The following is an 11,439-nucleotide window of genomic DNA, read 5'->3' on the forward strand; positions in this document are numbered from 1 at the left end:
GAGACAGAAATCTTTAATAAATAATTAATAAAAAAACACATGCAGAAAAAATGATAAAACCTGATACTGTGACAGATGGCTGCTTTGCCAAAGAATGTAGCACTCGAGTTGGTATCTTGTGGAATTCCAATTGAAGAGGAGGAGAGGCAGGGAAGGAGGGTGCTAGTGGGGTGTACTCAGAGTTGGGGAGCTCTGTGAAGGGAGCATGGTGAGCTCAGGTTTGAGTGTGTATTCTGTGGTCTGGATGTGTCCTCATAGGTCTCCAGACAAGTACAAAGATCTGATTCTGTTTTTAACGCCCAGTGGCCAGTGCGGAAGGCTGCTTGGCCTGCTTCAAGAGCGGAGGTCTTAGAAGTACTGAAGTAGAGAGAGTGGAGATGGGGAATGGGTTCTGCTTGGGGTGTGGTTTTTATGGTGGGACTTGGAAGGGTGAAAGAAAGCGGCGAGATGGCCCCTAAGCCTCTGCGCAGTGCTGGGGACTGGGGTCTGGGGTAAGCAGATGCAGGGAGGGAGATTCAGTGCTGGAGTCAGCGTTGATACTTTTCGGAATTACATTTCAGGTCTTTCCTTTGTCCCCATGGGCCTGCACCCAAGCCTGCAGTCCAGTCCTCACTTTATCTGGAGCCAGCCTGGCCCCACTTCCTACCCTTTCCCCCAAGCCTTTAGTCACCTCTGACTTCCAGCTTAACTTCCCTGTACCAGAAGTGGGATTCTAAGCAGGAAACCAAACCCTTGTGTCTACAGCAGTCCTTGAGACCGGAGGGGAGGGGCTGGGGAAGAAGCTCTTAAAACCCTGAGAACCTGGTCTCCTCCACAGCCTCATGCACAACCCTGCTACCTCACTGGCACCAAGCCCTTACTGCTCTCAGTCAGTGTGTGGTGGGGGTGGCAGAGGGACAAAGGAAACAGAGGCTCCCTTTCTGCCACCATGGCTTCCAGGGAAATCTATTTTCACAGTAGTTAGCTGTGAACCAAACTTCTTCCACCTCTCCTTTTTTGTATTAAGGAAGTCAGGAACTTTGCCACTTGTAAATCTGACCAAGAACCCACAGCCCCAGGAGGGAATCAACAACTATTATTCTACTAAATGGACTCTTCTGGTTAATTTAGTTTGTTTGTTGCTTTTTTGCTTCTTCAGCTTGGCACACGTTAGACTCATCTGAGAAAGGGAACCAGAGTTGGTTCCTCTTGATTGAGAAAATGTCTTTATCAGATTTCCTATAGACAAGTCTATAATGAGTTTTCTTGATTAATGATTGATATAGATTAGGCCCAGCCCACACGGGGTGGAGTCATCCCTGGGACAGAGTTATATAAGAAACCAAACTGAGTGAGCCAATAAGAAGCAAGGCAGTAGCCAGGCGGTGGTGGCACGTGCCTTTAATCCTAGCACTCGGGAGACTGAGGCAGGCTGACCTCTCTGAGTTTCACCCCAGCCTATTCCACAAAATGAGTTCCAGTTCAGCCAGAGGTTAACACAGAGAAACCCTGAGGAAGACACAGACATAGTATCAAGTTAGCCTCTAAATTTGCATCTCCAGACCCATTGATAACTACAGATCTGAGACCTCATCAGAGAAGTTTCTTTGAGCAGCAGAGGGGTTAATGAAGAGACTCACTACTGATCACAGTGCAAAGAATAAGTGTCAGTGAAGTGCTCAGTATCACACACAACACACATACCACACATACACACAAACCACACACATTATATACACACATACACACATCACACATAACACACACCACACCACACACACACACCACACACACCGTGCACACACTACACACACACACATACACACAATACACCATACCCACACACACATACCACACACACTGCACACACACGCGTGTGCATGCACGCACGCGTGCAGTTTGGTGGCCATCTTGAAAGAGACAGAGATTGGGACTAGACAGAAACAGTATCTCTCACTACACAGGACACCGCACTCAGGAACACACAGTAGCTGTGGCTACCTGTACAAGATCTGGACAAGGTCAGGTCAACGTCCCAAGGTGCTATAGACAGTTGGTGACTTCTGCAAGAGACAGTCAGTTTTCTTTAAAGGTTAGCCCCTGAGGTATAGGATCCTACTGCACTTGATGACCCCCACACACCCATGTGTTGGCAAAGGCTGCTTGTTCATTCCCAGCTGCCTAGACCCCAAATAACCACACAGAAACTGCATTAATTAAATCACTGCTTGACCCATTAGCTCTAGCTTCTTATTGGCTAGCTCTTTCATCCTAAACTAACTCATCTTCATTAATTTGTGCATTGCCAGCAAGATTCCATCACATCTGTCTCTGGCGGTGGCTCCATGGCTTCTCACTGACTCCGCCTTCTTCCAGCATTCATTTCAGTCTTCCCCACCTAGCTCTATTCTGCCCTATTATAGGCCAAAGAAGCTTTTTTATTCATTAACTAATAAAAGCAACACATATACAGAAGGACATCCCACACCACCCATGAGTATGGGCAGCACAAAATAATATATTATTAAAAAACATTTTAAATGGAGAGAAAAGTTGGCATCAGCAGGTGACTATCTTGAGCATTCTGTAAGGGTCTGTGCTCATGTGTGCAGTGCTGACTCCAGGCTCTCGCTTGGAGGCCGTCACTAACAAACAGCATAACAAACTGCTGTCTCCACCTGAAAGCAACAAACCAAAAACCACAGTTCAGCAGTCTCACCTTGTATTTTGTAAGGCCTGGGGCGGATGATGTGGGGACCGTGGGGACCAGCTATTCTCCGTAGCCCAGAAGGCTCTGCCCGTCATCTGGAGCTGCAGAACACATCCCTCCTCGGAACAGGACTCAAACCTGCAGCCGGGACTGGTTTAGTCCTGCAGCTGTTGCCTGTCCCCACCCCTCCCCCAGCTGCTTGCATGGGTTGGGCATCCCCAGGTACCCACAGGGCATTGGTAAGTCTTCTGTGAGCTAAGCTGCAATTCTCCCACCTCTTAGCCTCTGAGGCCCTTGTGGTAGGAGCGTTCTGTGCCCGAGTGTTAGATCCCACCATCTAGAGGTGGCAGTCCCAACCTCAGGGATCTTGCATCCGGAGCAACACCCTACAGGTATGTCAGGCAGCCTAGCCTTCTCTTCCACTACCACCTCTATTCCAGGCTTTTCCTAAACTTTTTTTTCACCTTCACCTAACCACCTCCGGCCCCAGGCTCTCAGCTTGTGCCAGGAGCCTCTAGTTTCCGCTGTTATTCATGGTGCTGGCTCATCGGCCAGGGTCCCCATGGGAAACAGATGGCTTCCTGAAGACTAGGGAAATTCCAGGAGTGCTGTTTGCAAAGGAGAGGTTTACAGAAAGGGTGAGAGTGGGGACTGAGAGAGAGGGTGGGGATCCCAGCCCTGCTTTGGCAAGATCAGCCCCATTCCGAGAGCTGGAGGGACAAGGGCTGAGGCTTGGGGGGTGGGGGGGTCATTAAGAGAAGGCAGAAGCTGAGAGAAATGACACTTGCTCCAACAACACGGATCTGCTGAGGTGACCCCACAGGATAAAGGCAGACTGATTTTCTGACCTGCTCTGCCCTCCCCGTGGGACACCTCAGTGGACACCCATGCTGGATTTGGAGGTCCGCACCCCGTAGGTGTAGTCCAGCAGGATGGAGGCAGTTGGGACCTCTACATATTCCATTCTCTGTGAGTCCCCAAGGCCTTCTTTTTGCTTCATAAGAGCAATTATGCTTCTAACAAGGTCAAAGAGATATCACCCCTTTGCTAAGACCACTGTATCATCTATGCTGCCCACAGGGCATTCTGTCGCAAGGTAGCCACACCCAGTAACCTCACAGGCAGAACCCACATATGAGGCAGTCTTGCCTCACCCCACACCCCTCAAGCCAGACCGCAGGATTCTCTCAAACAGCACTAGTCCAGTGGTCCGGGATTCTGCTCACAGTGTGCCTCACTGAAACTGGGTGTGAGACTTTCTGTTGCATGACAGACTACCTCAGAAAAGCGAACTTAAAGCATCCATTTATTTTTAATTTAATTTATTTATTCAAACACATATGAAACTCAATATGTAGATCAGACTGACCTTGACCTCTTGGCGATCAACCTGCCTCTGCCCCTTCAGTGCTGGGATTAAAGACAGGTGCTGCCACACCAGGCTCAGTCATTTATTTTGATGAACAATTTCAGAGTTTCAGTCCACAGTCACTTGGCCTAGCTACTTTCAGGCCTGTGGCAAGGTAATAAATACATCATGATAGGAGGGCGTAATGAAGGGAGTGAGACATGGAGGAAGGAGCAGGCTGAGGCCCCAACTATACCTTTCAGTAACACATCGCTATGACCTCCTTCCTTCAAGTAGACCAAATTTCTTAATGCTTTTACTGTCTCCCACTATCACCAGCCGCTGGAAACACATCAGCGTGCCCTTGTCCCCAAAGGCCACCTTTCCCCATCTTGTGCATTCCGAAGTATCAGGATGCTGATGTCGGATCCAAGAGCTTCCATCCGGAGACTGCATTTCTTGCAAGTTTCCAGGTGACTAAGAACCACCCCAGGTGCCTCTGACCCACCCATATGGCAGCACCCAAAGGCTGCGGGAAGCCAGCAGGCCCAGGGGCACTCCTCACAAAGACTGCTAGGAGTAGAGAGATAGTTTGCCTACTTCTTCACAACCCTTCCAGCATAGCACTGTATTCAGAAACGTGTTACACGTATTGCCCATCGCTCTTTGCCCTATTAGAATGCAGATTGCGGGAGGGTGAGGATGTCTCTGCCCTAAGTCCTTAGAGCCGTACCCAGAGGATAAATGTTCAGTAAGTGACTTGAATGAATGAACAAGGGAACACATATGCCAGTTGGGCGGGGACAGCTAGGGACTCTCCCAGCACCTGCACCCGGGAACCTTGACAGGCACTTAGTCAATGCTGGGGCCAAGCTGGCACAAGTGGGCAGGAAAATGAAGAGTGACGGGGAAGCCAAAGAGGAGGGCACCGCGGATACTGGCTGACCGCCTTTGGGGGCTTTCTTTATGTTAATCCTGCCTCCCCAGCATCTGACTAAATTGAAAAGAGCTACCAGCACGGCCCCATGACTGCTGACCACTGTTGCTGATCCTCAGCCCACCCCTGCGGCGTGTGTCCTGTAATCTCTGCCTGCCTGGAATCTGCTGGATGGGGCACCCAGAATTCATCTCTACCCACTGGCTTTTTCCAACCTCCTGATACCTGCAATTCTGACTGCTCCTCTCCGTGTCGCAAATGCCCATGGCTGCAGAGAAAGCAGAGGTCTGGAGAGACGGAAGCAGGCGAGTACAGGGGCTTCCAGCTCTGTTCTGAGTTTCTAGTTGGCCGTCCACTGCCATACCAACTCTGGAGGACGATGTTCTCTCAGCATCCCAGCTACAGTGCTGACTTTATCCTGGCCTGTGTTGAAAGGTTCTCTCAATCTTCATGGACTCCCTTCATGCCCGGCTTCACTAGTTTTCATCTGGTTCTTGTCCTTTTCAGATGGTTGGATCACGGCCACCTGAGTGCCTCTTGATTGCTTTGCTCTTTATGTTGAAATTCAACCTTGAGCTAAAGTGTTGTCATTTTGTTGGCCACAGGTGGTTGGATAGATCTGGTCTCATTTACCTGTCACTGTGACCCTAAGAAGGAGACGGTGTTTCCGTTCAGTAGAGAGGAGATGGGTTTTGGGGAGGTACGAAGCCGGAGCTGGAAGATCAAGTTCTGAGCCCTGGGTGTCATCTGTTCTTTACCGTGTACATGTGCCGCATTGTTTCATGAGCTCTGCCTGGGATCTGTTTCATAATAACTTGTAGCAAGAAGCTATCAAGCCAGATGTGGTGGCATGCATCTCTAATCCCAGCACTTAGGAGGCTGATGGAAGAGCATCACAGGGTTAGAGACAGCCTGGTCCACATACAAGGCCAGACCTCAGAACAGTACGAAAAAGAGTTTTGAGCCATGCCGGGCGGTGGTGGCGCATGCCTTTAATCCCAGCACTCGGGAGGCAGAGGCAGGCGGATCTCTGGGAGTTCGAGGCCAGCCTGGTCTACAAGAGCTAGTTCCAGGACAGGCACCAAAGCTACAGAGAAACCCTGTCTCACAAAACAAAACAAAAAAAAAGAGTTTGGAGCCATTTATATTTATTTTTCTTTGCCTCATTTTGCCCATCTGTAAAGTAGGGGAATAGTGGTATCTACCTGGGGAAGTTTTTGGTCAGAATTACATAAAATAGTAGGTGTGGCCCATGATAAGAGATCACAGCTTTTGCTGAATCCCTGCACTGCAGAAAGGTCCTGAAACTCCAACCTCACAGCATGGACGCATGATTGGCAGCCTTGGGTACTCAGCCAAGTGGCTGAACGACAGTGTCTGCTTTCCTCCTCGCCCACACTCACTTCCGCTGTGCAAACAGCACGCTCAGGAACAAGACGATCTGTCCTTTTTGCCGATGCCAGAGACGGCAGCTGGCCCTGCTGATGTCTGAGGCACTGAGACCAACTGCTGCAATTTGTACTTGTGTAGAAGCAATGCTGGAGCAGCAAGTCCTCTGAAGCCAGCCAAAGAGGCAGAGCGCCGCTCTCCCGGGGACACTAAAGGAAAATCACACGCTCTCCTTAGCTTTGCCATCCCAGGTGACAAGGGGTGATTGTAGCCAATGTCCTACGGGGCTTGGATGGAGAGGACTGGTCTTCTAGTCTTGAACAGTACCAGAGCATCATCCGTCCTCTCTCCTTCCTTCCCTCCCTCCATCTTCCCCCCCCCACGGATGCAGATCACAGGGCATCGCTTGCTGTGTGTCACTTCCAAATTTGCTTTCTCATTTTTTCCTTTTGAGACAAGGTCTCACTATGTGGATCAGGATGACAACCTCCTGGACTGGCGCTCAAACTGAACAAAAAGGAGAAAACAACCCAAGCACCACTGTTGCTGTCTCTCTGCGTCTGGACTGCAGATGCAATGTGACCGCCACCTCATGCTCGTGCCCCTCGTGCCCCTCGTGTGCCTGCTGTCATGCCCTCCCCACCACGATGGACTGAAACCTGAGAGTCAAAATAAATGCTTCCTTGCTCTTTTTTTGTTTTTATTTTTGTTTTTAGAGACAGGATTTCTCTGTGTTAACAGCCCTAGCTGTCCTGGAACTAGCTCTTGTAGACCAGGCTGGCCTTGAACTCACAGGTATTCACCTGCCTCTGCCTCCCTAGTGCTGGGATTGTGTGCCACCACCGCCTTGCTGTTTCTTTGCTTTTTGGGCAATTTGTCAGCGCAACAAAAAAATAACTAAAACAATTAATATATATGTGTGTGTATATATATATATATATAGTACTTGTGGTTAATTATATAGATATTTGATTATATAATATATAAATATATATGTTTTGATCTTTAGCAAGATAGCTACCATAGGAACTTCCAGTGGCAAACTGTAGGTTCAGATCCCTCAGAGTCATGTGTCTCCAGGCCTCTTTAAATTCTGTTTAGGTTTCTTTGTTTATCTTCATATTTCTACATCTTGTGCTTTCTCTGTTCTTTCTTGGTTTTCCCATTTGAGACAGAATTTATGCAGATATAGGCCTGTGGCCTCAGCTACTTGGGAGACGAAGTAGGAACATCTCTAAGTCAAGGCCTACCTAGGTTACAGAGTTCAATGCCACTTCCTAAGTTAGTAAGATCCTGTTTAAAAGATCAAAAAAAAAATTTAAAAGGGGCTGGAGAGATGGCTCAGCAGTTAGGAGTATTTACTGCTCTTGCAGAGGGTCTGAGTTGGGTTCTCAGCACCCACAGGTGGCTCACAACTGTCTGTAACTCCAGCTCAGGTGGCCCTGATGCTGCTGGCCTCCATTGGCATTTACGTCCATGTGCACACAGTCACACAATACATATACACATAAGTAAACATAAATCTCAAAACGAAAGGAAGGAAAAGGACTGTAGGGAGCTGGAGAGATAACTGAGCAATTATGAGCTCTTATTGCTCTTGCAGAGGACCAGGGATTGGTTCTCAGCACTCATATGACATGCTGGCTCACAACCGCCTGTAACTCCAGTTTAAAGTGATGTTTGGTGCCCAGTAAACAGTATTTGCTGCTGGTTCAAATTTTGGACAGACTCTCTTGATAGCAAGTGCCCTGTTCATGCATGTAGTGGGAACAGTGGGCTGCATTCCTGCCCCCCCCCCAGCTCCCGGCCGCCTGGCTAGCTTATGCCCCGAAATAACAACACACAAATTTTATTCATTTAAACACTGCCTGGCTCATTAGCTCTAGCCTTGGCTAACTCTTACATATTTGTTTAACCCATATCTAGTAATCTGTGTAGCACCATGAGGTGGTGGCTTACCAGGAAAGATCCTAACCCGTGTCCGTCTCGGGTTGGAGAATCATGGCATCTGCCTCATTACCTTCTTCCCAGCATTCTGTTCTGTCTACTCTGCCCACCTAATTTTCTGCCCTATTAAAAGGCCAAGGCAGTCTCTTTGTTAACCAATGAAAGTAACACATAGACAGATGACCCTACATCACATGCAGATCAGCCAGTCAAAACACGGTGATTGGTAACGGTATAAGGTCAATGTAATGTTACTTCTGTTTAGTGTGTTTCAAAGCCAGCAGCATTAAACACCCCAACAATTAAAGAGATGCCTTCCTGGCCATGGTGCCTCGTGCCTTTAATCTTAGCCCTTGAGAGGCTAAATCAGGTGGCATACCTAGAGTTCAAGACAGCCTGGGCTACAGCTACAAAACAGCGCACTGAAAGTAAGGAGGTCTTTGCAGAGGCCCTCCCAGAAAGTCAGACTGAAACCCAGGAGAGCCCTTTTTAAAAACAAAGCAACAAAAAACTCCACTCACTTTCTTGTGCATGGGTTGAGGTGCAGGTGGGGATGGCATGTGTGCCAGGGCATGTTTGTGGAGGTCAGAGAACAATTTGTGGGAGACCGTTTCCTCTCGCCATGTGGGTCCTGTGGAACAAACTCCAGTGGTCAAGCTCGGCAGTCAGTGCCTTTACCTGCTGAGCCGCCTTGCCAGCTTTGTAGCTTCTTTCTTTCTTTTCCTTTAGATCTGGCTGTCCTAGAACTCACTGTGCAGACCAGACTGGCCTTTAACTCCTAGATCCACCTGCCTCTGCCTCCCAAGTGCTGGGATTAAAGGCGTGCACCACCACCACCCAATTAGCTGCTTTCTAATTAATAAAGAAAGCTCCCTCTTGCTCGTGGTTGCTTTTGTTGGTGTTTGCTTACTTGCATATTTTGTTTCAGGCCAGGGTCTTGTCCTGGACCTTGGAACTTAACTATGAAATCCAGGCTGGCGCTGACCTACCGGTCCTGCCTCAGCCTGCAGAAGGCTGGGATTACAGAAGTGAGCCACCATGCCTGGCTAGTTTGTATCTTCAGTCTTGGGGAAACTGGTTTGTTTTAGAGGTAAAGGATGTCCATGGCCCAGGAGGAAGCAGCTGCCCCTGAGGCTCACTTGGCTATTCAAAGGGCAGCAGTTGCAGTAATTGGTGCTGATGCCCCAGGAGAAATGACTCTGCTCGTGTTTTTATTGGTATCGTTGTTTTTATTAGAGGTCTGGTTACATCCTTCTAAGACAAAAAAAAAACACAAACTTAATAAAGGACCTGTACCCAGAGCATATAACTTGTAACTCAATAAGAAGACAAACAACCCAATAAAAAATGAGCTCAAAGTCTTGACCGTGCTAGCAGAGACACGGATGACAAATCAGCACAGGAGGTGTCGTCATTCATCAGCCTCACTGCTGAAGCACAGGCCAAATGATTGAGACTTCAATATCACGGGCTGGCGAGGATGTGAGTCCCTGAAACTCCTCGACAGAATAGTCCATCCCTGTCAAAAGCAGTCAGGTATTTTCCTCTATTAAATTATGTGCTTGCTTATATGGTCCTACTGCTACGCATTTACCCTTGAGAAATAAATCATTCAGACTCATAGGTTCAGAGCAGTTTGGGCCACAATAATAATCTCCAATTAAAAATAACCCAATATACAGTCAGCTGGTGAATGTGAGCTGGGTATGGTGGAACATGCCTGTAATCCCAGCTCTTGAGAGGCAGATGTAGGAAGATTGCCACAAATTTAAGGGCAACCAAAGGTAATGGAGAGACTATCTTTTTTTTTCCACTTAAAAAAAAAAACTTAACATCTTTATTGATTACTTCAGAGGATCACACCATGCACCCCAATTCCCCCACCTACGAAAGAAAATAAAGTAAGCAAGCAAACAAATAAACAACAACAAAAAATAAGAACAACAACCCCCCCAAAACAAAACAACAACAAAAACCCCAGAGAAACTATTTTTAAAATGATAATGATTATTAAAAAAAAATGTGGGGAAAAGCCGGTTTGTGGTGGCACACGCCTTTAATACCTGCACTCAGAAGACAGAAGCAGGTGGATCTCTGTGAGTTCCAGGCCAGCCTGGTCTACAGAGTGAGTTCCAGGACAACCATGGCTACACAGAGAAACCCTGTCTTGAAAAAAAAAAAGTGGGGAAGGTTGTGGCAACAATTCATTGGGCTAAACACTTGTCTTCGTACAAGCATGAGGTCCCGAGTTTGAGTCTCCAGAACACAAATAGCCAGGATATGGTAGAAGACATGTGTAATGCCTGCATTTATAGGGCAAGAAGTGAGGGCGAAATAGGAAAATCTCCAGAAACTCTCTGGCTAGGGTTGTAGCTCAGTGGTAGAGGGCTTGCCTGCCATGCATAAGAACCTAGGTCTGTTTCCCAAAGGAGGGCAGCAGTTGGAAGCTGGCTCTGGATTACTGTAATCCCAACTACTTGGAAACTGAGCCAGTATCTCAAGTTCAAGACCTTCCTGAACGGCAGGGCAAGATCAAGGTCAGCATAGGCAGCTTAGTAAGACATTTTCTCACAATTTTTAGTACAAAAGGGATGAGATGGTGAGATGGCTTAATAGGTTAGGGTACTTGCTACCAAGCCTGATGACCTGAGTTCAGTCTCTGGGGCCCACAGGGGTGATGGAGAGAACTGACTCCCACAAGCCCCCCAATCTCCACACATACAATCTGGCATGGCCCCCACAAATAAATGTAATTAAAATGAAATAAAATAAAAGGACCAGGCTATAGCTCAGTAGTAAAGTGCTTGCCTTGTATACACAAAGCCCTAGGCCTAATTTCCCAACACCAGATAAATTAAGGGCAGGGAGAAAAACTTAGCATCACACACACTGAAATATGAGATGCTCCCCTTTCTTGCACAGTGTCTCCCTCTCCCCATATCCTGATGGATTCTGATGTTCAATGGTACATGTTCTGGGGGCATGCTTGCCGTGAACATACAACTTTGATCAGGACCCAAGGTAACGGCACAAACTCCAGTGGTCAAGAACTCCTCCCCGAGGGAGGAAAGCCTGCCTCTCAATCGCATGTGTAACCCCTAGGGTTGCAGCCTATTCCATGGACTCTCA

Source organism: Alexandromys fortis, unplaced genomic scaffold (assembly GCF_014885135.2).
Source record: "Alexandromys fortis isolate MF-2015 unplaced genomic scaffold, M_Fortis_MF-2015_v1.1 scaffold_91, whole genome shotgun sequence".
NCBI classification, from domain to species: domain Eukaryota; kingdom Metazoa; phylum Chordata; class Mammalia; order Rodentia; family Cricetidae; genus Alexandromys; species Alexandromys fortis.